We start from the raw sequence: 24,259 nt of genomic DNA, 5'->3' as shown, positions 1-24,259 counted from the left end.
GCCAGCCCACGGCCTGTTCTCGACCCCTGTTGTAAATGGCAGTGACTAGTCCTGGATGCACAGTGCTCACCAGATAGAGGGAAGAAGGGGAGTTCCAGGTAGAGGGGGCAGCATGTGCAAAGGCACTACCAGGTGGAAAGCAGCATTGTGTGTTTGGGACTGGAAGGGAGGTGGATGAGGATGGAGAGGAGAGAGGAGAGCTCATCCTCCCAGGCCCTATCCTGTCTCTTTCTTTGCCTCATCCGTGCAGCTCCAGCCACAGTTTCCCTAAGGAGAAAGTCCCCAACACCCTGCATCTTCCCTATTTCTTCAAACTCTTTGTTCAAGCCATTTTTGTTTTTTGTTTTTTTTTCCCCACCCAGCATATTCTCCCCAACCACGGACTGTTTCTAGTTTTAGAACCAGAGATTATAAACTCAAGTGCCTATATGTTACATAATTAGTGACTAGGGCCACGTGTAAGATGACAGGAAAAGGTGGAGATGAAGCAAACTGGAGCCTTGTGGGCCCTCTGTGAACAGATGATTTTTCTTCTTGTGTGTGTGTGACAGAGACAGAGAGAGGGACAGATAGGGACAGACAGACAGGTAGGGAGAGAGATGAGAAGCAACAATTCTTTGTTGCGGCACCTTAGTTATTCATTGACTGCTTTCTCATATGTGCTTTGACCGGGGGTGGGGGTGGGGGGTGAAGGGTGAAGGGGCTACAGCAGAATGAGTGACCCCTTGCTTAAGCCACCAACCTTGGGCTCATGCCAGTGACCATGCGGTCATGTCTATGATCCCACGCTCAAGCCAGCAACCCCGCACTCAAACTGGTGAGCCCGTGCTCAAGCCAGCGACCTTGGGGTTTTGAACCTGGGTCCTCCACATCCCAGTCCGACTCTCTACCTACTGCACCACCGCCTGGTCAGGCCAGGTGATTTTTCAACAGAAGCAGTGAATCCATATTGCAACAAAACATCCTCTACCCTTAAATGTTTGAAACAAATTTCCAAAATTCGGAAATACTGAATTTCTCCAAATGAAACATTTTTGGGGGCCATCAATACAAAACCTGTGCTACTAAGAACATTTCCTTAGTTCCTAACTTGTTTCCCTCCTGCCTCTACCTATACTATCCCCCGCCCCCAGAATCCAACTCCTATGTACCCATCAGCTCTGTAAAATACGAAGTGTACAGGGTTGCTCCTCTACATAGAATTGCCAACGACTCCCATGTATCTCTAAGGCAGGGGTCTCAAACTCGCGGTCCGCCGAACAATTTTGTGCAGCCCGCAGACTAATCCACGAATTACAGTTTCTGGTCGTTTTGTGACACTGAAAAGTGTTGCATAACAGTTGCCTTTTGTAGACCTAGTGTGGCCCGCCGAACGGCTGTGATCTTGCTCTGCGGCCCACATGCTGAGTTGAGTTTGAGACCCCTGCTCTAAGGTAAACGTCTAACCTCCTTATCCTGGTGTCCAAACTCCTTAGCCTTTGGGGTCCTTTATGGAGGCTGCCTCGTTTCCATTCAGCCTTGACCTGAGCCAGCTTCTCAGGTCACACCTGCTCTCTCATACCTCTGTGCCGTATACACTGTGCTTCCTGTCTGGAACATCTTTCCCCTCTTCTTTGTTCCCCAAACAACTTATCTTCCAAGATGCCTCCTCTCCATCTCCCTTTCCTCTCTCACTCTTCCCTGTCCCACCAATATTCCCAGGTTTCAAAGTTCACCCTAAGTTTGTTCTAATCCTCTTCAGGTAAAGCCTTATTGCCCGAAACAAACTAATGGAGGAGAACAAGTCATTGGGCCTGCAGTGGAGGAAGGCTAGAGAAAGAGGGAGAGGAAAGGGAATGACTCCTCTGTTTAACCACTGAGTCCCAGAATATTAGAATTTTTTTTTAATTTATTTATTTTTTACAGAGACAGAGAGTGAGTCAGAGAGAGGGATAGACAGGGACAGACAGACAGGAATGGAGAGAGATGAGAAGCATCAATCATTAGTTTTTCATTGCGCATTGCAACACCTTAGTTGTTCATTGAGTGCTTTCTCATATGTGCCTTGACCGCGGGCCTTCAGCAGACTGAGTAACCCCTTGCTGGAGCCAGCAACCTTGGGTCCAAGCTGGTGGGCTTTTGCTCAAACCAGATGAGCCTGCGCTCAAGCTGGTGACCTCGGGGTCTCGAACCTGGGTCCTCAGCATCCCAGTCTGACGCTCTATCCACTGCGCCACCGCCTGGTCAGGCAGAATATTAGAATTTAGAGAGCAGTTTCCTCTTTATACAGGTGAGGAAACTGAGGCCTTGAGAGGGGTGGAGGTAGAATCAGGCCTTGAAATGCTCCCAGTCATGGTCATCAAGGGTAACATAGTTCAAGATTACCTCCTGTAGACATCTTCCCAAATTCCTCAACAAATGATTTGATTACTACCCATGCGATTGGTAAACGTTTGTCAAAGTGCATGTGGTAATCAAGTCCGTCACCCTGAGCTCTGCAGGGTGGGAAGTCCTGGTACATCAAAGGGGACGCACTCCTACCAGGGGACACAGCAAGGGTCCCATTACAATTTAAGCTATGCCTGCTGCCAGGACACTTTGAACTCCATGTGTTCTAGGACCAGCAGGCAAGAAAAGCAGCTCAGGGTCACTGTCCAGGCAGGAGTAACCGATCATCCTTTGTGAGCGTTACTAGACCCTCAGTAACTAACCCTAACTTACTGAAGTTTCTAGAAGTACCCTGATCAGTTACTAAAAGAAGGCAGGGATGCTTTTACAAAGTGGGAGCAGAGAGAAATATTGAAATCACTGTGATCCACTGGAGTGATCCACTGATTATGATAACCAAGAGTTTAGACCCCTCGGGACAGAAGGTTGGGGTAACACCACAGAGTGACCCATCAAGACCTGCCAAGGTGATTGTTGAGGGTGTGGCTAACTGAGAGTGGATATGGAGAGTGAAAGGGGAAAGGATCACTGCCAGTTATGGCCCCAAGGTCAAGTGTAGCGAGGGAGAGAGAAGCAGTGGTTTGTACCATGAAGCTCCCTCTTCAAGGTTTCCCCTTAAAAAGAGAGGCTCACAGCATCCGCGAAGAATCCGTGTGGCACAAGGGTCAGGGTGTGGAGGCTGTAAAAATGTGCCACCCTGATCTCTGACTGCAGAGACGGTGACTTCCGAGGGCAGTCGCGGTGGAGTCTCTCTCCCCTTCACAGGGGAGGCTCTACTTGGCTTTGTCCTCACCAACACCAGACAATGACTGCACAGCAGAGTCTCCTTGGAGACACAGGGCCTTCTCTGATGGGCAGCTTGGGATCAAGGACTCCCATTGGCTTCACTGAAACCTCCTTAACGTTGGGCTGGCGGTCTAAGACTCCTCCTACCCCCTCTGTTCCAAATGTTGCAGTTATTGCGGTCTGAAGATTCTCCCAGCCCCTTCCGACTCCTTCCGCATCCCCTCCCCCAAGCATTTCCTCAAATAAAATGCTGGCTTATCTCACCCCATCCTGGCCTGCTTCTCAGAGGACCGAACCAACACAACCTATCTGAAGAGAGGAGCTAAAGCAGCTGTTTGTAATGCTACAGCCTTTCCCCCCTTCACACCCAGGGACAATCCGCTCTTGCCAGCTCAAAGTTTGTATTCACAGCGATGCTGCCTTTCCAGAGAGGGTCTCCGTGGGTATCATTTAGACAGCAGAACACAAAGACAAACCTAGGCTCTGATTTCCCTAATGACTCAGGGAAGACATCAGAAAGCAGAGATCTCCACTTAGATTTCCTGGGTCCTGAGCCCACACCCTCTTCAACGCTGGCGGGTCCCAGTGCCCCTCCGTAGTTAGCTGCAGCCCCCTGACTTCCCAAGGAAGCACGTGAGGCCAGAAACCCAGGACTTCTGGCCATCACGCAACTTTCCTTTGGCGGCAGTTTATATTTACTAGTGTGTCAGTGTTTTTGCTACTGTTGGGGGTGGGGGTGGGGAAGGAATTCTGTAGTCTCTGTCCTCTAGACCATTGGTCCCCAATCTTTTTTGGGCCACAGACCAGTTTAATGTCAGAAAATATGTACATGAACCAGCCTTTAGGGTGGGATGGATAAATGTATCACGTGACTGAGACAAGCGTCAAGAGTGAGTCTTAGACGGATGTAACAGAGGGAATCTGGTCATTTTTTAAAAATAAAACATCGTTCAGACTTAAATATAAATAAAATGGAAATAATGTAAGTTATTTATTCTTTCTCTGTGGACCGGTACCAAATGGCCCATGGACCGGTACTGGTCCGCGGCTGGGGGTTGGGGACCACAGAACATTTCACAGGTTTGAGCTTGGGTAACTATCAGCTGTACTGAAAGTGCTCCATTCTGGCCTTATTGATAGTTTCCATGCAGGGGTGGGGTGGGGGGATGGTGACATTTGGGGTGTCCCCAGTGTGCTCCATGTTCTCTGATGCCCCTTATTGCTCATGTCCCCAGTTATGACAGAGAGAAGGCATACTGGCTTGTTGGTCTGAATTACGATGGTCCCGTTGTATAGAAAGGACCCCCATCCCCAGTGGCCACCATCACGCCCAGGACATCGCTGCTGGTGACCGGCACACATGCAACATAATCAGGGACCCTGGTTGCCTTGGTGACTGAGTAGCTCAGAGAACTGATCAGGTTTAGGAAGAGGAGGAGGATGACATTTGGGGCAAAGCTTACAGAAGAAACTGCTAACAGCCAGGAGGAGGAGCTCGCAGGGCCACTGGGAGACACAGTTCAAACCACTGCTGGGAAGGAAAGCCCAGAGTTCCACCAGAACCCACGAACGGTCAGGATCAGAAGGGAGACCGCGGGGAAGCCCAGGACACGTGGCCGCTGGAGGCGACGGCGCTTTGACGCTCGCGGTGCCTTCTGCAGGGTTTATTCTGAAGTGAGAAGCAAGTGTTCCAGTGAGAGTTCTGACGAGCTCCCCGCCTCTCAGGTCAAAGTAGGAGTGTGACCGCGGCCAGCGGGGTGCCAGTGATGATGGGAAGGACGCTGTGATGGCCGCGTGGGGAGGGAAGAGCCTCCTTCTCTGCAGTGTCGCAGGGCTGGCTGCCCAGTCGGACTTGGAGCTGCTTTAAAGGGAATCGTGTTCCTGGCAGCGGAAAGCCGGCCGACTGGCCGGGGAAGAGTGTCCCCGCGCTTGGGCATGTGGTAGCGCTCCCTGGGACTGAAACCGGGGATGTGGCCCGGACTGCGGCCCATGGAATTCATCCTTATTTGCCGTTTCTTTTCCTTTCTTTCTTTAGATTAAAGATAGCTGACACAAATATGATACAATGTAAACATTGATTCCAACTGTATATCTGCCCAGGTTTTCATTTTCTTTATTTTGTCACTTTTTTTTCCCCCAAAATAATTAATTCAGGCGAAGTGTTTTAAAATGAGATCTTGAGAAAAAAAAAAAGGGGGAAAAAAACCCCCAAATAACTTTTTCACTGTGTGATTCTGTTTTCTAAAGCCAGGTTCAAGAACTATCTGAAATGAGCTCATTTCTCACTCTGAGACCCACGGGAGTGGGAAGTACGTTTGACTGCCTGGTCCCTTGTCACCCGCGCCCCTTGCTCACTGTGGCTCTAAACCCCTGAGCCCCTCAGGGCTGGATGTGGCTGCTTCTCTGGGAAGTCGTGGGCTGAGCACAGGACAGGTCTCTACCTTCCCCACTCTGCTGATTTCCAGGGAGCACGCAGCATCCTCCGGGATCCTCAGAACAGAGGCGGGGCTAGTGGGCAGGCTCCTCCCAGCCCACTGGGAGGGTTACCCTTGGGGAGGGTTACCGAAGCCGCCCCCAGGGCGAGAGGCATCTGGAAGGAAACAGGTGCTGTCTGGTACACATCCCTGGGGCGCTGGCTTTAAAGATGTCCTAGTTTGGGTTTCCCAGAAACAGACCGTGCACAAGCAGACTGGAGAGCAAATAATTTCTCTGGCAGGCGATCCGGGTAGGGGAGTGGAGGAGAGAGGGGAGATACAAGGGAGGCCGTGAAGGGGTGCGTGATCACGCAGGTTACCACTGCAAACAAGCAGCTGGCCGTGAACCCCACTGGGGAGCTCCCAGAGACAGAACATGCATCGACATGCACAGAACGTGTGTTACCCCAGCTCCCGTCAGCTCTGTGGCTGTGGGCCGGGCAGGCTGGACCAGAGCAGGGCCTGGGGAGGAGGGGAGAGTGCGGAGGTGGCCTAGGGAGCGTGGTGCTGGGAACACTGTCTGCCACAAACGACCAGCTCTTAGAACGGGGCCCTGGGTCTGGCTTGGTGCCCAAGTGGAGTAGAACTCTGCTATCCAGCCTGACCAGGCGGTGGAGCAGTGGATAGAGCATCAGACTGGGATGCAGAGGACCCAGGTTCGAGACCCCGAGGTCACCAGCTTGAGCGCAGGCTCATCTGGTTTGAGCAAGGCTCACCAGCTTGGACCCAAGGTCGCTGGCTCGAGCAAGGGGTTACTTGGTCTGCTGAAGGCTCACGCTCAAGGCACATATGAGAGGGCAATCAATGAGCAACTAAGGTGTCGCAACGAAAAACTGATGATTGATGCTTCTCATCTCTCTCCATTCCTGTCTGTCCCTGTCTATCCCTCTCTCTGACTCTCTCTCTCTCTGTCCCTGTAAAAAAAAAAAAAAATTAAAAAAAAAAGAACTCTGCTACCCAGCATCATTAGTCCTCATCTTTTAGCAGCAGAACCCCACTTTTTCTATGGGGACCCACATGCCTTGACATACCCTTCCTTACTCATTAGGGGTTCTGATGGCTGGGCTTCCCTGTTTGGCTCTAGGGGTGGGCTGGTGACTCCGCCCTCACTACGCAGTGTGTACCAGACCCCTGGCCCTTGTGATCATTTCCGAGATGGGTCTGTGCCCCGAGCCAAGCCGATCAGAGAGAACTCTCTTCCCACTGCAGTGACGGAGGGTGGGATGCAAGCCTGGAGTTGCTACCCCTAGGTAGACCCTCCGGGAGGAAGAGGCCAGAACAGCAGACCACAGAGCCAAGAGACGGAGAGTCAGCACCCTCATGCCGTCATCTGAGCCCCTGGAGCTGGCCGTGCCCGAGGACTCTGGGCTTCTCGGGTCGGTAATCCAGGAATCCGTTTTGTGCTAATGTCAGCTGGACTTGGGTCTCTGTCAACTGCAACCCCACACTCTACACCAAGTACAGATGTGGGTTTCTAAGGTGTTTAACGGTGCAGGGGGAAACGAGAGACTCTCCCCTGCGTCCCCCATTTCCTCAGCCCCCCAGTTTGTGCAGGGGGATTCTCAGAGGGAGCTCAGCCTGCCCAGGGGTCCTTGACCTCCTTAGAGACCAGCACCCACCCCGGAAGGAGCTGGAGGGCTCGTAGCCGAGCAGGTGGCATGGGTTGCCTGGGCTCCCACGTGGGGCCCCTTCCTCTCTGAGCTTCAGGAACCTCCGGGTTCCTGGCCAAGGCACGCCTTCCTTCATTCCGCACTCGCACTTGTTCCTGGGCACCCGCTCCCTCAGGTCACTGGGATAAAAGGGTGGGCTCAGTGGACAGTCCTCGCCTTCAGGAGCTTCCGGTGTACTGCGGGGAGACCCTACACTAGTCACACTGAGCTCAATAGGTACAGGGCCACCCCAGTGTGCCGGGCCCCTGCCACCTCTTCCCACACTCACGTGCAGGTACTAATTGGCCATGGGTCCCCTGGAGCCTGCCCAGCAGCCGCTCAGACACACGCTTCCTCCTTCCTGGTCTTGTCCTCAGCTCCGACTCCAGGAAGGCATGCTTTCTGTCTAACCTGCATCCCGCTTGCTGCCGGCACAGCCCGCCTCCTTGGCTTTGGACTCGGGGAGGCGAAGGGCAGCTGGGCACCTTCTCCGCGTGCTTTCTCGTCATCTCCCTCCTCAGGGATGAGTCTCCAGACAAGGACCAGGCCTCTGGTATGCCGGGTGTTCTGCAAGCTTAGGTGTTCCCCCAGATAGGGAAACGGAGGCACGGAGTATGGAGGTCCCGAACCGAGAGGACCGGTCCGTTCCACCCCGGGAGTGCCGCTTACCCCTCTGCCCTGGCTCAGGCCAAGGGTCCCTGCCAGCCAGCAGCCCCCAGTGCAGTCCCTGGGTCTCGCCCGCTCCTGGCACCCCGAAGCCTGCCTGGAGATCCCCCCTTAGGAACAGCACCCTTTGGCTTTCCCGCCCCCCCTCCAACCCCTCGCCCCCCCCCCGGGGGAGCCTGTTTGTCCCCACCCACTAATGTCACCGGCACCCATCTGTGCCGGGCTGCGCTCTGAGCATTTCACACATGTCAGCTCACTTAACCGGCACGGTAATACTGGGGTGAGGGGATGCTCATCACGCATCTGAGACACACAGCGAGGAGGAGACTGTTGTGGTTCACACACTAGCTGGGACTCAACCCCCGGCCGGCTTCAGAATCCGGGCTCCTAACCAGCTGCAGCTCAGTGCATCCACGCCAGGCCATCCTCACCTCCTCCTCGCACCTGTTCCATTCTATCCGGTTCCCGCCCCTCTCCCCACCCACCTTCCTGTCCCGGGTCATGCTCCTGCCTGTGGGCAGCCTGGGCGGGGCACTGTGAGGGAGGGACACAGGGCGGACGCCTCACGCCTCACGTGTTCCCCCGCCGGCTGGAGGCGTGGCTGCGCCAGGGGCCTGGGGGAGGCGGGCAGGGGTAGAAGCAGGAGGGGGCTGGGTGGAGCTGGGTCTCTAAGCCCTAATTAAGTCAGCTAATTAGGTGGGGAGGAGAAGCCTGTGGGAGTTAATGAGCTGGGCTAATTAAGTGGATCCTGGAGGATGGCTCAAATTCAGGGCTGGGGAGAGACGGGGGCTTCGGCGGGGCGGAGGGAGGGGCACGGGGCGCCTCCGCGTGTCTCTGGGTGTCAGCCGGGTCTGCAGGCACCCCTGGGGTAGGAGGCCGCGGAAGCCACGACCAAGACCGGCGGTGACCAGCAGGGGCTGCGGCCATCCCCAGGGTCTGGTCTGAAGCCCTCAGCAGGGCCATGTGTCCTGCTGGCACCTGGGCCTGAAGTCACCCTGGAGGCCGGGTCCCGCTGCCCATCCCTCAAGGCTTAAAGCTAGATTCTCTTTGCACATGTCAGGGGGGCACAGCCATTGAGCCCTGACCAATGTCCCTGACCTTTCAGAGGCACCAGGACATCCCTGCGACAGGTCGGGTACCATGACCGCCACCTGTGTATTTCCTTCTCCCCATGATTTAGTTTGCAAAGCACATGCACCCCCGCTGTAGGGCTCTGGTCCCAGCTCACGGACGAGACCGCTGCGGCCAGCGGGGAAGGGGCTTACCCCCGCTGGTCCTCAGCCTGCTGCCCACACGCGAACCCTGGGTGTGGGCCGTGGGCGGCGGGCCAGGGCCAGTCTCTCGGAAGGCCAGCTGTCTCGGGGGCCCGCGGGCCTCCCCTTCTCGGGCCCTGTTTCTCTCCAACGGAAGGGTCCCGAGTAACAACAGCAGTTTGCAGGTGAAGCACTTGACAGGGATGAGCTGTGCAGGGCGTGAGGCCCTCCAGATCGGCGGAACGGAGGGCCCTTTGTTCAGAAAGCAGGAAAACAGCCTTTCTACCCAGGCCTCTCTCTCAGCCTGCCATGGTATTTCTTTTTTTTTCTTTTTTAAAGATTTTTATTTATTGATTTTAGAGAGAGGAGAGAGAGAGAGAGAGAGAAAGGGAGATGGGGAAAGAGAGGGAAACATCAACTCATAGCGGTTGCTTCTCGTATATGCCTTTGACCAGCCTGGGGTTTCGAACCGGCGACCTCAACCTTCGGGGTCATAGTGTTTCTTATTTGCTATTTAATGTCAGGCTCTGCTGGGCACAGGGGTAAATGTGTGGCCAGTGCAGATCCTCCCAGGTGCCCCCGGCCGCGCCACTGCGCACCTGACACTGAACCTTCTCATACTCAGGCCCCTGCCAGACAGAGGACAACGGTGGTGACAGGGTGGGGGCAAGGGGTGGGTGCCGAGAACCCCCTGGACGTGGGAGGGCGGGATGGCTCCTGGCGTATGCTCCACTGTCCCGTCAGACGTCACTGACACGTTCAAAGGTGAAATGATTAGGACCGCAAGACACCAACCAACCACAGAGCCCGAGACCCAAGCCAGGGCCCTGTGCGACTGCGCCAGCCACACCCTGTGTGGCACACGATCTGGCGCGGGCCTCACAGCCGCCGTGTCACTGCATCCGTGGTACTGTGACTGCCCTCATTTTACATGTTTATCCACTCGTTCATTGACCAAGTAATTACCGAGTGTCTCCTGTGCGCTAGGCACCGTTTGCAATAAACAAAACAGAAGACTCCCTGCCCTCGCGCATGCTAGTGAGCGGAGAAAACAGCACGCAGGACCCATGTGTGGACAATTATGCTTCCAGGGGTTTGTGCGCAGGAAGAAATAAAGCAAGGAGGGGACACAGCATCCAGGGAGAGTGACCTCTGAACAGGAACTTGAAGGAGGTGAGAGGGGGAGCCAGGCAGATGTGGGGTGGGGCCAGGTGCAGGAAACAGCTAGAGGGAACAGCCAGTGCGAAGGCCGGGAGGCAGAGTGCGCTTGGGATGCTTAGGGGCAGCGACGGAGCTGACGGAGCACAGAGGTGACGAGAGGTGACGGGGGTGGTTTATTTGGGGTCACCTAAGCCTTTGGCTTTGACTTGAGTGAGAGGGGAGTTGTGGGAGGGATCTGAGCAGAGGAGGAATGAGGCGTGTCTTAGGTTTTAATAGACTTCCTCTGGCTGCTCCCGGGGAGGGGGGGCGGTGAGGAGGCTCCTGCATCCAGCCAGGTGAGAGAGGCTGGCGACCTGTAGGGGAGGCGGACAGTGGCAGGATCTGCTGACAGATGACAGGGCGGGTGGTGTGTGTGTGTGCTCATGCATGTGTGCACACGCGTGTGTGTAGTTTGTCCTGGGCACCTGAACCATGAAATTCTACAACCAGCTGAGGACACAGTCCCCGGGATTCCTTGCCCCTGAGAGTTGGCTCTCATTTGGGGGTACCCCCACCCCTTCTCTCTCGGCATTTCTGCCTGCCTTGGGCCAGTGGCTGCAATGTGGAAATGTTTACACGAACCCTCTTAGGCCTGGTTTGTCTAGTTCTCCCTTTACTGGGTCGCAGGTTGAGATCTTCACCAGAACCAGAGAGGGGTGACTGGGGGAAACGGCCTGTGCAGGGACAGTAGGACACGGGAGAGCCCTGGCCCATCGGAATGGTGGCCTTCCCTCCCCTGGGGCCCACTGCTGTCATTAGGGCATGTGGACTCAGGTGCTTAGAGCTTCCAATTTTTCAAGAGAAATTTGAAATCTGGATCTTAGGATGTAACGCCTTGATTTTTTAAGTACTGGCCAAAACATTTTTTTTCCCATTTTTCCGAAGCTGGAAACGGGGATACAGTCAGACAGACTCCCGCATGTGCCTGACCGGGATCCACCCGGCATGCCCACCAGGGGGCGACGCTCTGTCCCTCTGGGGCATCGCTCTGTAGCATCCAGAGCCATTCTAGCACCTGAGGCAGAGGCCATAGAGCCATCCTCAGCGCCTGGGCCATCTCTGCTCCAATGGAGCCTCGGCTGCGGGAGGAGAAAAGAGAGACAGAGAGGAAGGAGGAGGGAAGGAGTGGAGAAGCAGATGGGTGCCTTTCCTGTGTGCCCTGGCTGGGAATCGAACCCGAGACTCCTGCACGCCAGCCCAACGCTCTACCGCTGAGCCAACCGGCCAGGGCCTGGCCAAAACATATTTAAGAAGTCAGAGCAGGCTATGCCCTCTGTGAGACCAAAGATAAAATAGAGGGGGTCTCCTGTGTGCAGAGGCCCACCGCCTCTGTGGGGGGGGGGGCACCTGCAGACCTAGGAATGAAGACACCGCTGGTGGTGTGGCCGGAGACATCGGGTCCTGCTGGTCTGGCAGCAGGGAGGGAGCGGCAGTTAGAAGAGGACTGGCTGGGAAGAAGCACCCCTTCCGAGCCCCTTGGGTACCAGGCGGTGACATTATTCCAGGGGTCACATGTTTGCCAGGCAAGGGCAGCTGCTGGGCCCTTGGGCACCTGGATGATGGTGAAGGCCTGGGGCCAAGAGGGTGCGATGTGGCCACGGATGAGCCACAGGTGAGGTTTGCTACAAGGACAGGAGCGGCAGCAAGACTGAGCCGGAAGCCGAGGCCTGGAGGCCACCTCCACTCTGGCCTTGGCTCTTCCCGGATCAAGGAAGTTGACCTCCATTTCTTGCCTTGGTTCTGGCCTGGGCAGGGCTGGGCGGAGTGAGGGGCTGCAGGAGAAGCAAAGACAAAGGCCAGGCGCCGCAAAGCCTCCTCCACCACCAGGTGGTCAGCCATTCCCCAGTGTGGCCCGTGCTCCACGGCTGGCCTCCCTCACCCTCCCAACAACCTCAGAGAGGCTGGACTCTGATCAGAGGCCCCTTTAACCACTGATAAAACTGGGCCGCAGAGTGGTCTGGTAATCTGGCCAAGGTCACAGCCCTTGGAAATAATGGGACCTGGAGTCAACTTCGAACATAGAAGCTGTCAGCAAAGAGGCCTGAACCGCGCAACCAGGGCTCCCTGCCGGGGCCAGTCCCGCATGTGTGAGCGCAGCGCTCCCTCTAGTGGCCGCTCCGCCTCAGTGCAGGACGGACAAGGGGCCCGCTAAGCACCTGGGTCTGCCTGTGTCTCCGTGTCTCTCGCCCTGTTGACTCTCTGCATCAGCAAGGCAAGACCACACAGCATCCCCCGCTGCTCATCTCCAACCCCGGACGCGCCGTCCTTACCCAGCTGCTCCGCTCAAGACCACTATCTCTGGCCAGGCGCCCCCTGCGAGGCTAACCCCAGGGGACTTTCTTGTTGCTCCCTGTTTCCCTTTCTCTCCGTCAGGGCCTGGTTCTCAAACTCGGCTGCACATTAATTATAATGTAGCTTTAACACATCCTGATGCCCAGACCACACCCAGAGCAAATAAATTACCTTCGTCTCACTGTCTTTAAGTATATATTTTAATTTATTGATTTCAGTGAGAGAGTAAGGAGGAGAGAGAGAGAGAGACAGACAGGAACATCAAGGTGCCCTGACCGGGGACCAATCCGGCAACCTCTGTGCATTGGGACGACGCTCCAACCACCTGAGCTGTCCAGCCAGGGCCAGCTCACTGTCTTTAGATACGCAGGGCCCAGCCCTCAAAGGGGAAGACAGGGTTGGTCTCAGCCACCTACACCACCTGTCTCTCAGTCCCCTGACCTGTGCTCCCAGGCTCACACCACGACCTGGTAATCACCGCAGGCTCCACCTCCTCTACGTTCCCCGTTCATCCTCTTCATCACCGGCCCCGGTACCCACACGCAACAGCTCTTTGACCCTCATAGAGACCACCCTTCCACTGCCCCCATCCCGTTCTCCCTGCTCACCAGCAGCCTTCGGCCACCGCTGTCCACCTCACTCCCACCACTGGGGCTCCGCCCACCACCCCAGAGCCGCTCCCTGGGAAACCCCTCCGGTGCCCACCTCCTTTGGGGGCAGTACCTGCCTGGCAAAATGCCAGCCATCCCCACGCGCCACTTCCATTGGGCAAGCCAGCCCTGCTTGGAGTGCCCACACCAGGCTGGCCGTGTCCGCCCTGATTCGTGATCTCACAGGGGCACTGGCTGCTGCCCCACAGCCCCCACCAGGGGCTGTTTCCCGCTGTTTCTGAGCAGTGCTTCTCCAACTTGAATTTGCCTGCGAATCTCCCTAGAACCTAGGACCTTGGGGAGGCGGGAGGCTCTGCACATCCAGCCAGCCAGCCCCCAGGTGGCGCACCTCGCCCTGAGTGACAACGTGCCGGGTCACCCTTCTCCCACCTTCTCCTCTCTGCTCACACCGTGGCTCCCCCTGCCCTGAGAAAACATGAGTCAGATGCAGTCCGGTCGCCTCCACCGTGGAAGCGCAGACCCACCGAGCTCCTCACGCACTTGTTCCACGTGTGCCGTCTCCGGTGCCAGCCCCTGCCCTGCGTTTGAAGGAACCCTGTCACTCCAGGACCGCCCTGGCTCCCCACTGCGCCGTCCTCGCCCCTAGTCCGGGACCGCTGGCGGGATCTGACGCCTCGGTCTACTCCTCAAACCCTCTGCGCAGCAAACTCCCTGAGGGACTTGGCTCCTGTCCCTGCGCCGCCAGCTCCCGTCGTTCTCGTTCTTACTATTGTCGCTACTTTCCTCTTATAAATGTAGTTTTAACGTTTATTCAAGCTAAACACACCCATAGCTTAGAATCAAGAAACGTGGGCAACCCCACTTCTATTTCCTACTTCTTTTTTTTTTTTTTAGAGATTTTATTTATTGATATTTACTAGGGGGTGGGTAGAGAAGTATCAACTCATAGCTGCTTCACTTTAGTTGTTCATTGACTGCTTGGATGTACCTTGACCGGGCAAGCCCAGGGTTTTGAACCGGCGACCTCAGCATTTCCAGGTCAGCACCTTATTCACTGTGTCACCATTTCCTACTTCTTAAAGACACTCATTGTAACTCTTGCTAATTTTCACCTCTGTTTTTTCTTACATGGCACGCTTCCATTGCTTCTCTCCAGTTTTAGGCTTTTGTCAACATCCCACTTTGGAAGATGAAGGTTCACTCCTCACACACACTCCACTCCCTGTCGCCCACCCTCGTAATAAAGCTGCACAATGATATTGGCAAGGCTGGTCGTGCTCACACCTTGTGGGAACATTATTTACAGTTTTATGCGAAATACTATGATTTCTTTCCTTCCCCCCCCCCTTTTTCATAATAGACTTTGTTTTTTAAAGCGTTTTCAGGTTTCCCCTATGATTGACATCTTGCCTTACTGTTACGATTGATAAACCAGTATTAATGCACTATTATTAACTAAAGTCCATTGTGTACAGGAGGGCTCACTCTGGGCTGTATATTTGATGGGTTCGGACAGATGTGGACGTGGTGGGCCTGCCCGTACAGTATCACCCAGAATAGTTCCACGTGCTAAAACCCCCTCCGCTCCCCTAGCCACCCCTCCCCCGCCCTCCCCACAAGCCCCTGGCCACCACTGACTTTACACTGTCTCTGTAGTTTTGGCTTTTTCCAAATGTTACATCCCCAGAACCACACAGCGTTGTCAGGTGGGCCTCTTTCCCTTAGCAGCACGCACATAAGGTTCTGTCATAGCTTTTCATGGCTTGACAGATCACTTTTTAAACAAAGATTACATGGATGTACCACAGTTTGTTCACCTGTTCACCTATTGAGGGACATATTGGTTGTCTCCGAGTTTTTGGCAATCGTGACTGAAGCTGCTATAAACACCCAAATGCAGGTTTTTGTGTGGACATGTTTTCAATTCATCTGGGTAAATGCCAAGGAACGCTATTATTTATTTATTTATTTATTTATTTATTTATTTATTTATTTATTTGTATTTTTCCGAAGCTGGAAACGGGGATAGACAGACAGACTCCCGCATGCGCCCGACCGGGATCCACCCGGCACGCCCACCAGGGGGCGTCTCTCTGTAGCGACCAGAGCCACTCTAGCGCCTGGGGTAGAGGCCAAGGAGCCATCCCCAGCGCCCGGGCCATCTTTGCTCCAATGGAGCCTTGGCTGTGGGAGGAGAAGAGAGAGACAGAGAGGAAGGAGAGGGGGAGGGATGGAGAAGCAGATGGGCGCTTCTCCTGTGTGCCCTGGCCGGGAATTGAACCCGGGACTTCTGCACGCCAGGCGGACACTCTACCACTGAGCCAACCGGCCAGGGCCAGGAACGCTATTTTTGGATCATATGATAAGACATGCTTATCTTTGCAAGAAGCTGTCTTCCAACAGTGTCAGTACCATCGTGCATCTCCGACAGCGACGGGTGAGAGTTCCCGCTGCTCCACGTCCTCACCGGCACTTGGTGTTGTCAGTGTTCTGGGTTGCAGCCATTCTAACAGGTGTGTAGTGGTATCTCGTCGCGGTGTTAATTTGTTATTCTCGAATGACATGTGATGTTGAGCATTTTAGAAATGTTTATTTGACATTTGTGTGTCATCTTTGGTGAGATGTCTGTTCAGATCCTTTGCCCATTTTTTAATTGGGTTATTTGTTTATTGTTTAGTTTTAAGAATTTTTTTTGGTATACTTTGAGTAACAGTCCTTTATCTGTGAAACAGTTCTTTATCAAATCAGATGTCTTTTGTAAATATTTTTCTCCCGTTCCACGGCTTGTCTTCTCATTCTCTTAAGCATGTCTTTTGCAGAGCAGAAGTTTAAAATTTTATATTTGTTTCCTTTTTCTGAAGAGAAGTTTTGTTTTCTTGGGTTTGACGACTTTTCAAAGGGGAGAGCTTGTTTTTCTGTGTGTTTATGGTTAGTTCAACCCACATTCTCTCCAAGTTGAATAAATCTTTCAAAAGTTCAAATACATTAGGTATTCGATACATTTCATCTCCCTGAAGAAATCTTTTCTAGAACCTTCTGATGAATTCCCGTGTGAACTGCCTGCCCTCCAGGTCTGTTGCCCAGAGATGCTGCTCTGAGACACCCCCCCTTCACCACCATCTGGGCTCCGGACAAGCCAGGTACCCCCTGCTCAAGCCAATAACCTTGGTCCTGAAGACGTTGACCTTTGGGCGCAAGCCAGGGACCATGGGATCACGTCGATGATCCCACACTCAAGCCAGCAAACTTGTGCTCAAGCTGATGAGCCTGTGCTCAAGCTGGTGACCTCAGGTTTGAACATGGGACCTCAGCATCCCATGTAGACACTCTATCCACCGCGCCACCACTGGTCAGGCTCTTCAGAGTGTTTTTTTTCTTTCCCCAAAAGAACATCTACTTTTTGTTTCATATGTGCAATATATTCTCCTATATTTGAATATAGTAATAATAATTTTAAGGTTTTTTCCCCCTGCATATTCTGCTTCCTCCAAATTCTGTTTTTCTGTTTGTTTTTCTTCTGCCCCTAATATTAGAGCGTTTTCTCAAATGTTGGTGATCCCTGGTTATCTGTTCATATTTAAGAGATTTAAAGAGCCCATTGAAGAGTGGTGGTTGCCTCCATGGTGGGGGATTGTAGACTGGGGCGTGAGGAAACTTTCTGGAGAGATGGAAATGTTCTATATCTTGAGTAAGGTACATAAACAATTGTCAAACTCATTATACTGAGCTTGCATTTCACTGTCTTTCTGCCTTGATTAAAGAATATAAAAACAACTTATAAAAGCAAGCTGCTGAGTAGCCTTGTGCTGCGGGTGGGAGGGCTGATTGAGTTGGGGGCTCAATACAGAGAGCTGGGTTTGGGCCATTTCCTTGGGAAGTCCCTAATGCCAACCTGTTTGGCTGTTCTTTTTTGGTGCGTTGGACTCTAGAAGAGAAATAATACAAACAAAAATATTTGGAGGAAACAAAAACTATGCAAAGAGAAGAAAACTAAAACAAACAGAAAATGAAACAACAATAACAAAATATCCATCATTAATAGAGTCAGAGCCTGACCTGTGGTGGCGCAGTGGATAAAGCGTCGACCTGGAACACTGAGGTCACTGGTTCGAAACCCTGGGCTTGCCTGTTCAAGGCACATATGGGAGTTGATGCTTCCTGCTCCTCCCCCACTTCTCTCTCTCTCTTTTTCTTTCTCTCTCTCTCACCTCTCTAAAATGAATAAGTAAATAAATTTTAAAAAAAATAGAGTCAGCCCTGGCCGGTTGGCTCAGCGGTAAAGCGTCGGCCTGGCGTGCGGGGGACCCGGGTTCAATTTCCGGCCAGGGCACATAGGAGAAGTGCCCATTTGCTTCTCCACTCCCCCCTCCTTCCTCTCTGTCTCTCTCTCTTCCCCTCCCGCAGCCAAGGCTCCATTGGAGCAAAGATGGCCCAGGTGCTGGGGATGGCTCCTTGGCCTCTGCCCCAGGTGCTAGAGTGGCTCTGGTCGTGGCAGAGCAACGCCCCGGAGGGGCAGAGCATCGCCCCAGGTGGATCCTGGTCGGGCGCATGCGGGAGTCTGTCTGACTGTCTCTCCCCGTTTCCAGCTTCAGAAAAATACAAAAAAAAAAAAAAAAAATAGAGTCAGAGATTGAAGGGAATAAATGCGGCCGTGTCTTGCCTGGAGAGTTGAGTCCTGACATCTCTGGTCCGGGAGCCAGAGGGTGAAGAGGCCCCAGGTGATGAGGATGGGAGGCAAGGCTTCCCACATTCAGGATGGAGCATTCTGATGGGTCACACGTCCTTGTCATTGTGCTGTGTCCTTGGTTCAGAGACCCTGTGTTTTATCATCTCCGGAGAACAAACCTTCAGTCTTTGTTGGGGTGGGGGAGAGGCGGCTGCCCAGCTGTGCTGAGAAGGAAATCTGAGGATTAAAGCTCATTTTAGACCAATCCTCCTGTTTTTGGCCCCAGCTTGACTTCCATTTCCAGGAGTACTTAGTCTATTAACCCGGGAGCCTTTGGGGTTTTGTAGAGTAAACTCCGGTGTCCTCAGGGCTTTCTCACTGCTGGTTTAGGGTTCACTCCGGGTGCAGCATCATCAGGCTGCTAACCCACTCACCCCACGTGCATCTGTCTCCCAGGTTTCAATCTCTGCTGCCCTGGCCTGCTTTTCACTTTACTCTTTCTGATTCATACCGTGGTCGGCAGAGTAATGGCCCCCCAAAATGCCCATGTCCTCATCCCCAGAACCTGTATGTTATATTATATGGCAAAAAGGAACTTTGCAGATGTGGTTAAGGTTAAAAACCTTAAGATGGATTGCTGACCCTGGATTGGTCAGGTGAGCCCAGTCCCGTCAAAGGAAGCATGGATCGCAGTAGTTTCTGAGCTGTGGCTTAGAGAGCTGTGCCGAGAGAAGGCGGGCCAGCAATGCCACCTTGCTGGAGGGAGGGAGCCACGAGCCAAGGGGTGTGGGGACCATCTGGAAAAGGCAAGGGAATGGAGTTTCCCCTCGAGCTTCCAGAAATTCTTCCAGAAAGCGCTTCCTAGACTAGCCCTATCAACACGTTGGCTTTTAGCTCAATGAGACCTGTGCTAGACTTCTGACACAGAATCTGTAAGATGATAAATTTGTTTGGTTTTTAAGTAACTACATTTGTGATAATTTGTTATGGCAGCAACAAGAGACTACTATACAGTTGTCCCCCTTTTCCATGGGGGAAACATTCCAAGACCCCCCAGGGGATGTCTGAAACCGCAGATCGTACTGATGTATACTGTTTTTATCTATACATATGTACATACCTATGATAACACTTAATTTATAAATTAGTTATTGTTGTTAAGAGATGAATAAAATAGAACGATTATGCCAATATACTGTAATTAAGGTTATGTGAATGTTGTCTCTCTCTTTCCCTCCAGTAATTCTTTTTTTTTGACAGAGACAGAGAGAGAGAGAGTCAGAGAGAGGGATAGACAGACAGGAAGTGAGAGAAATGAGAAGCATCAATTCTTCATTGCAGCACTTTAGTTGTTCATCGATTGCTTTCTCATATGTGCCTTGATCAGGGGGCTACAGCAGACTGAGTGACCCCTTGCTCGAGCCAGCGACTTTAGGCTCAAGCTGGTGAGCTTTGCTCAAACCATATGAGCCCGCGCTCAAGCTGGCGACCTCGGGCTCTCGAACCTGGGTCCTCCACGTCCCAGTCCAACTCTCTATCCACTGCACCACCACCTGGTCAGGCTCCCTCCAGTAATTTTTTTAAAAAGATTGTGTTATTGATTTTAGAGAGAGGAGAGAGAGAGAGAGAGAGAGAGAGAGAGAGAGAGAGAGAAGGGGAGGAGGAGCGGGAAGCATCAATAGTAGTTGCTTGTTGTATGTGCCCTGACCAGGCAAACCATTGAACTGGTGACCCCAGCATTGCAGGTCGATGCTCTGTCCACTGCGCCACCACAGGTCAGGCTCCAGTGATTTCTATATTGTTCAGTCCAAACCTCTTCCTGAATCTGTGTGACCATCTCCTACTTGCGGTCACTGGCTTGGCGTCCCTCATTTTAGGGGTCTTTGGACAGGCTTAACACTTTCTGGTGCAACACGTCTCCATCCTTAGGAAAGTGTTTTCTGTTCATGCCTTCCACCCACAGATTTAGTGCCTTTTCCATCTTAACTAAGCACTTATCACACGTTTATCACACACTGTGGCTGTAATGTTGGCAGTTTGAGGTGCGACAGCACAACTAGCGTGAATTTTATTTTTTCTTCACAGTTTCACGAATAGAAGATTTGTTGTTACTGTAGATCTTAGCAACCCCAGCGCGGTATTGTTTTCTCTGCTGACTGGGTCAAGAGCTTCCACCTTTTCGCTTAAAGGGAGCACCTTCCGGCTCCTCTGTGGCACGCCTGGGTTGCCAGCATCTCCGCTCTCGGGCGTGGGTACCTTCACGAAGTAAAAGCCGGTGACCTGAACACAAACAGTGCGACGGCGGACGGAGTGTGATGTCGCTACGCTTCATCCTGCCACTCGGACTGGGGTGCAATGTAAAACTTACGAGTTGTTTTTTTTTCTGTAATTTTTCTTTTCAAACCTTTGGACCACAGTTGACCTCGGGTAACTGAACCATCAGAAAGTGAAAGCGTGGCTAGGGGGAGACTACTGTACATCCCATAAAATATCCACTCACTTCCTTTTTTAAAAAATAAAAAGCTTATTGCCTGACCAGGCGGTGGCGCAGTGGATAGAGTGTCGGACTGGGATGCGGAGGATCCAGGTTCGAGACCCCGAGGTCGCCAGCTTGAGCGCGGGCTCATCTGGCTTGAGCAAAGCTCACCAGCTTGGACCCAAGGTCGCTGGCTCGAGCAAGGGGTTGCTTGGTTTGCTGAAGGCCCGCGGTCAAGCTGGGCCTCTCTTTTTTTTATGAGAAAGCAATCAATGAACAACTAAGGTGTTGCAACGAAAAACTGATAATTGATGCTTCTCATCTCTCTGCGTTCCTGTCTGTCTGTCCCTGTCTATCCCTCTCTCTGACTCTCTCTGTCTCTGTAAAAAAAAAAAAAAGAAAAAGAAAAAAAAAGCTATTTATTGATTTTAAAGAGAGAAAGGAGAGAGAGATGGAGGAAAGAGAAGGATTTATCTGTGTGTGCGTGTGTCCTGACCCAGTGTTGAACCGCAAACCTCGTCAGGGCTCCACTCACTTCCTTTCGACGGGGATTCAGGACACAGAGAACTTACATGTGTCTGTTCAACCCACCACCTTTAACCAGAAGTCTCTGCCCGTCCCTGCTCTATGCCCTTTGGGTAACATTCTGTCCAAGTCAGTTTTGACTTCTCTGTCCCTAAATCCATCCTTGTTTTCCTGACCGTTCAACCTCTTGGAAGTCAGTGGTCCACGCTCTGTCTCCTGCGTAGGACGCTCTTCTCCTGGCTTCCGCGACTGCCCACACCCCCGGTTTTTCCCGACTTTGCCTGCGGCTCCTTCTCCCCTCCCCCATTGGCTTCTCCCTCATGTGACCTCAAACTTGCAGAGCTCCTCGGGACTGGGTCCGGGCCTCTTCCCTCTCCTCTCTCTTTAGTGTGACCTCATGGCTTCCAGTGCCACCTCTCTGTTGTCTCTGGTCGTCTGTCGCCAGCCAAGAGACCTCCCCTAGCCTGACCTGTGGTGGCGCAGTGGATAAAACATCGACCTGGAAATGCTGAGGTCGCCGGTTCAAAACCCTGGGCTTACCTGGCCAAGGCACATATGGGAGTTGATGCTTCCTGCTCCTCCCCCCTTTCTCTCTCTCTCTCTCTCTCCCCCTTCCTCTATCCTCTCTTAAAATGAATAAATTAAAAAAAAAAAAAAAAAAAGAGACCTCCCCTAGAGCTCCAGACTCCCAGTGTCGAGTCCTCACGTGAGTGACACCTTCTCCTGGACAGCTCCCAGCTTCCTACATGGAACCCTCCGTGGCAGAATTCTGAGTCCTGCGCCCACTGCTTCCTCCTTGGAGCTGCTCACCATCCACCCCCTCACCCAACCCGGAACCCCAGGGTTGTTCTAGCCCCTTCTTCCTAAATATAGCTAGAAGGCGCCTGACCTGTGGTGGCCAGTGGATAAAGCATCGACCTGAGGTCGCTGGTTCAAAACCCTGGGCTTGCCTGGTCAAGGCACATATGGGAGTTGATGCTTCCTACTCCTCCCTTCTCTCTCTCTCTCCTCTCTAAAATGAATAAATAAATAAAATCTTTAAAAAATATATAGCTAGAAGGCATCTGCTTCCTCCAAGGCCTGCCTCGGGCCAGGCCAGTGCCATGCCCCTCCACCATCACTGTGACCTTCCCACAGGTTTCCTGGGCCCACTGTGGCCCAGCTGCCAGAGTCTCCCCAGAGCCACTGGAATGATTGTTTAAAACGTCACTCAGGTTATATCACTTCCCTCCACTTAAAATCCTCGAAAGGCTTCCCAATTCCCTCCAGAGGAAAAACCATTCTCTTCACCGTGGTCCATAAAACCTATAGGATACAGCAGCCCCTTCCCGTCTGTCCCCATCACCCTGTATAACTGTCCCCATCACCCCGTGTCATTGTCCCCATCATTCACTCCGCTCTCGCCACACTGCCTTGATACTTCTTCACACTCACCAAACCCTCCCCTGCCTCGGGGCCTTTGCACTCTCTGTTCTTGCTGGATGCTCCTACCTCCACTCTGCCCAGCCCCTTCTCATTTTCTTTTCTTTTTTACGAGAGAGAGAGGAAGGGAGAGAGATGAGAAGCCTCAACTTGTAGTTGCGGCACCTTAGTCATTCATTGATTGCTTCTCATATGTGCCTGGACTGGGCATGGGGGGGGTACTCAAGCCAAGCCAGTGACCCTTGCTCAAGCCAGTGACCTTGGACTTCAGGCCAGTGACCTCTGGGCTCGAGCCAGCAACCTTAGGATCATGTCCATGACCCTGTGCTCAAGCCAGCAGCCTCGGGGTTTCGAACTTGGGACCTCAGCATCCCGAGTCAATGCTCTACCCACTGCGCCTCCACCGCTCAGGCTCCTTCTCGTGCTCTAGGTAGGAACGGGACTGTCCGTACCTTCCCTGTTCACCTTATACAGAGGAGGTGCCTCTCCCATCATCTCTCTGGCTATGTCTTTAACAGAGGGTTTTGAACATAGGTGATCATATTTTTTTTATGTGTTTACTTGGGCTTTGTTTAGCTGCTCCATTTGATAGCAGCCCCCACAGAGCAGGCACGGTGTTTTCACTGCCCAGTTTCTGGGCTAGCTCAGAGAGTGCTCAGTGGAATTTGTGGATGGATGGATGGATGGATGGATGGATGGATGGATGGATGGACATGCTGGACAGCTGTTATGTGCCCGGTGCTTTCACGACTACCAAACGTTTTATTTGCCCAAGAACCCTATGAAATCATCACAACTGGACTACACTTCCCAGTTTGCTTGCAGTTAGCCATTCTGGCCAATGACTGTGGGCAGAAGTGAAGGGAGCCACTTCCAACTTTTGCTTGTAAAAATTTCCTATATGATCTCTGTCCTCTTTCTTCTAGTGGCTGCAAAGGGTGATGGATGGTAGCGCCACAGGTGGGAGGGGCCTGGGTCTCGGGGAGAGACTGAGGAGGGCAGAGTCTGCCCCCACCCCACCCCCAGACTTTGCAGGGCAGGATACGGCTCTCTGCTGAGTCAAGCCCGTGTGATTTCCAGATTTATCTGTCACAACAGGTAGCTCACCTTAATTAATCCATCAAAGCACCTCTGTGGGTGGCTGGTGAGCAACACTGTGGGTGACGCTTTTGCTGACAAACTTTCGTTCAAGGCAGATGTGCTCTCTGCAGGCAGCTCCTCGCGTGTCCCAGGCACGCGCTCACACCCTGTGACAGCACATTGCCCTGCAGGTCATGGCTCCAGTGTGCCCTCTTGTCCTCACCAGGCGCCCCCGGGGAAGTGCCTGTGTCATGTCCATCTTGGTGGCCTCAGCCTCCACTCCCCAGGGGGTCTCAGGGAGGGTTTGTTGAATCCACAAATAAGTGGAACTGGTCACCTGCACACACACCCCCCCCATTGCCTCTCTGCCCCTAAAGGTGCCCAATAAGCCCAACTCTTCAATTGTACAGAGTCCTGAAGGGCAGAAATGACTTCCCCAGGGTCTCAGGGAAGCAGCAGGCAGTAGACTCAGCATGCCCCAGGGCTGCTGACATGAGCAGCTACTGGGAGGGAATTCTACCGTTTTTAGGGGGCTGGAGAAATGCTGAGGCGAACAGGGTGGGGGGCAGGATCCTCTGAGCCCCCCAAGGTGACCCATCCAATCTCACCGCCTACTGCCCCTCCTCCAGGAGGACAGAGCACTCGGGAGCCTTCCTCCCCCACCCAGCCCCGCCCTGCCCTGCCTGGCGACCGCAGCCACAGCCCAGCCGGTGTTCACATCACTCAGTATTT

General features: G+C 53.1%; 1 protein-coding gene across 2 annotated transcripts in view; it reads right to left on the bottom strand.

The window, feature by feature from the left end:
- The window catches only part of SBK1 (SH3 domain binding kinase 1), a 49,720-nt gene that overhangs the window by 23,380 nt on the left and 2,081 nt on the right, over positions 1-24,259 (bottom strand). The window lies entirely within an intron of this gene.

Source organism: Saccopteryx bilineata, chromosome 4 (genome assembly GCF_036850765.1).
Source record: "Saccopteryx bilineata isolate mSacBil1 chromosome 4, mSacBil1_pri_phased_curated, whole genome shotgun sequence".
Classification (NCBI taxonomy): domain Eukaryota; kingdom Metazoa; phylum Chordata; class Mammalia; order Chiroptera; family Emballonuridae; genus Saccopteryx; species Saccopteryx bilineata.
This window is presented reverse-complemented; position numbering and strand designations above follow the sequence as displayed.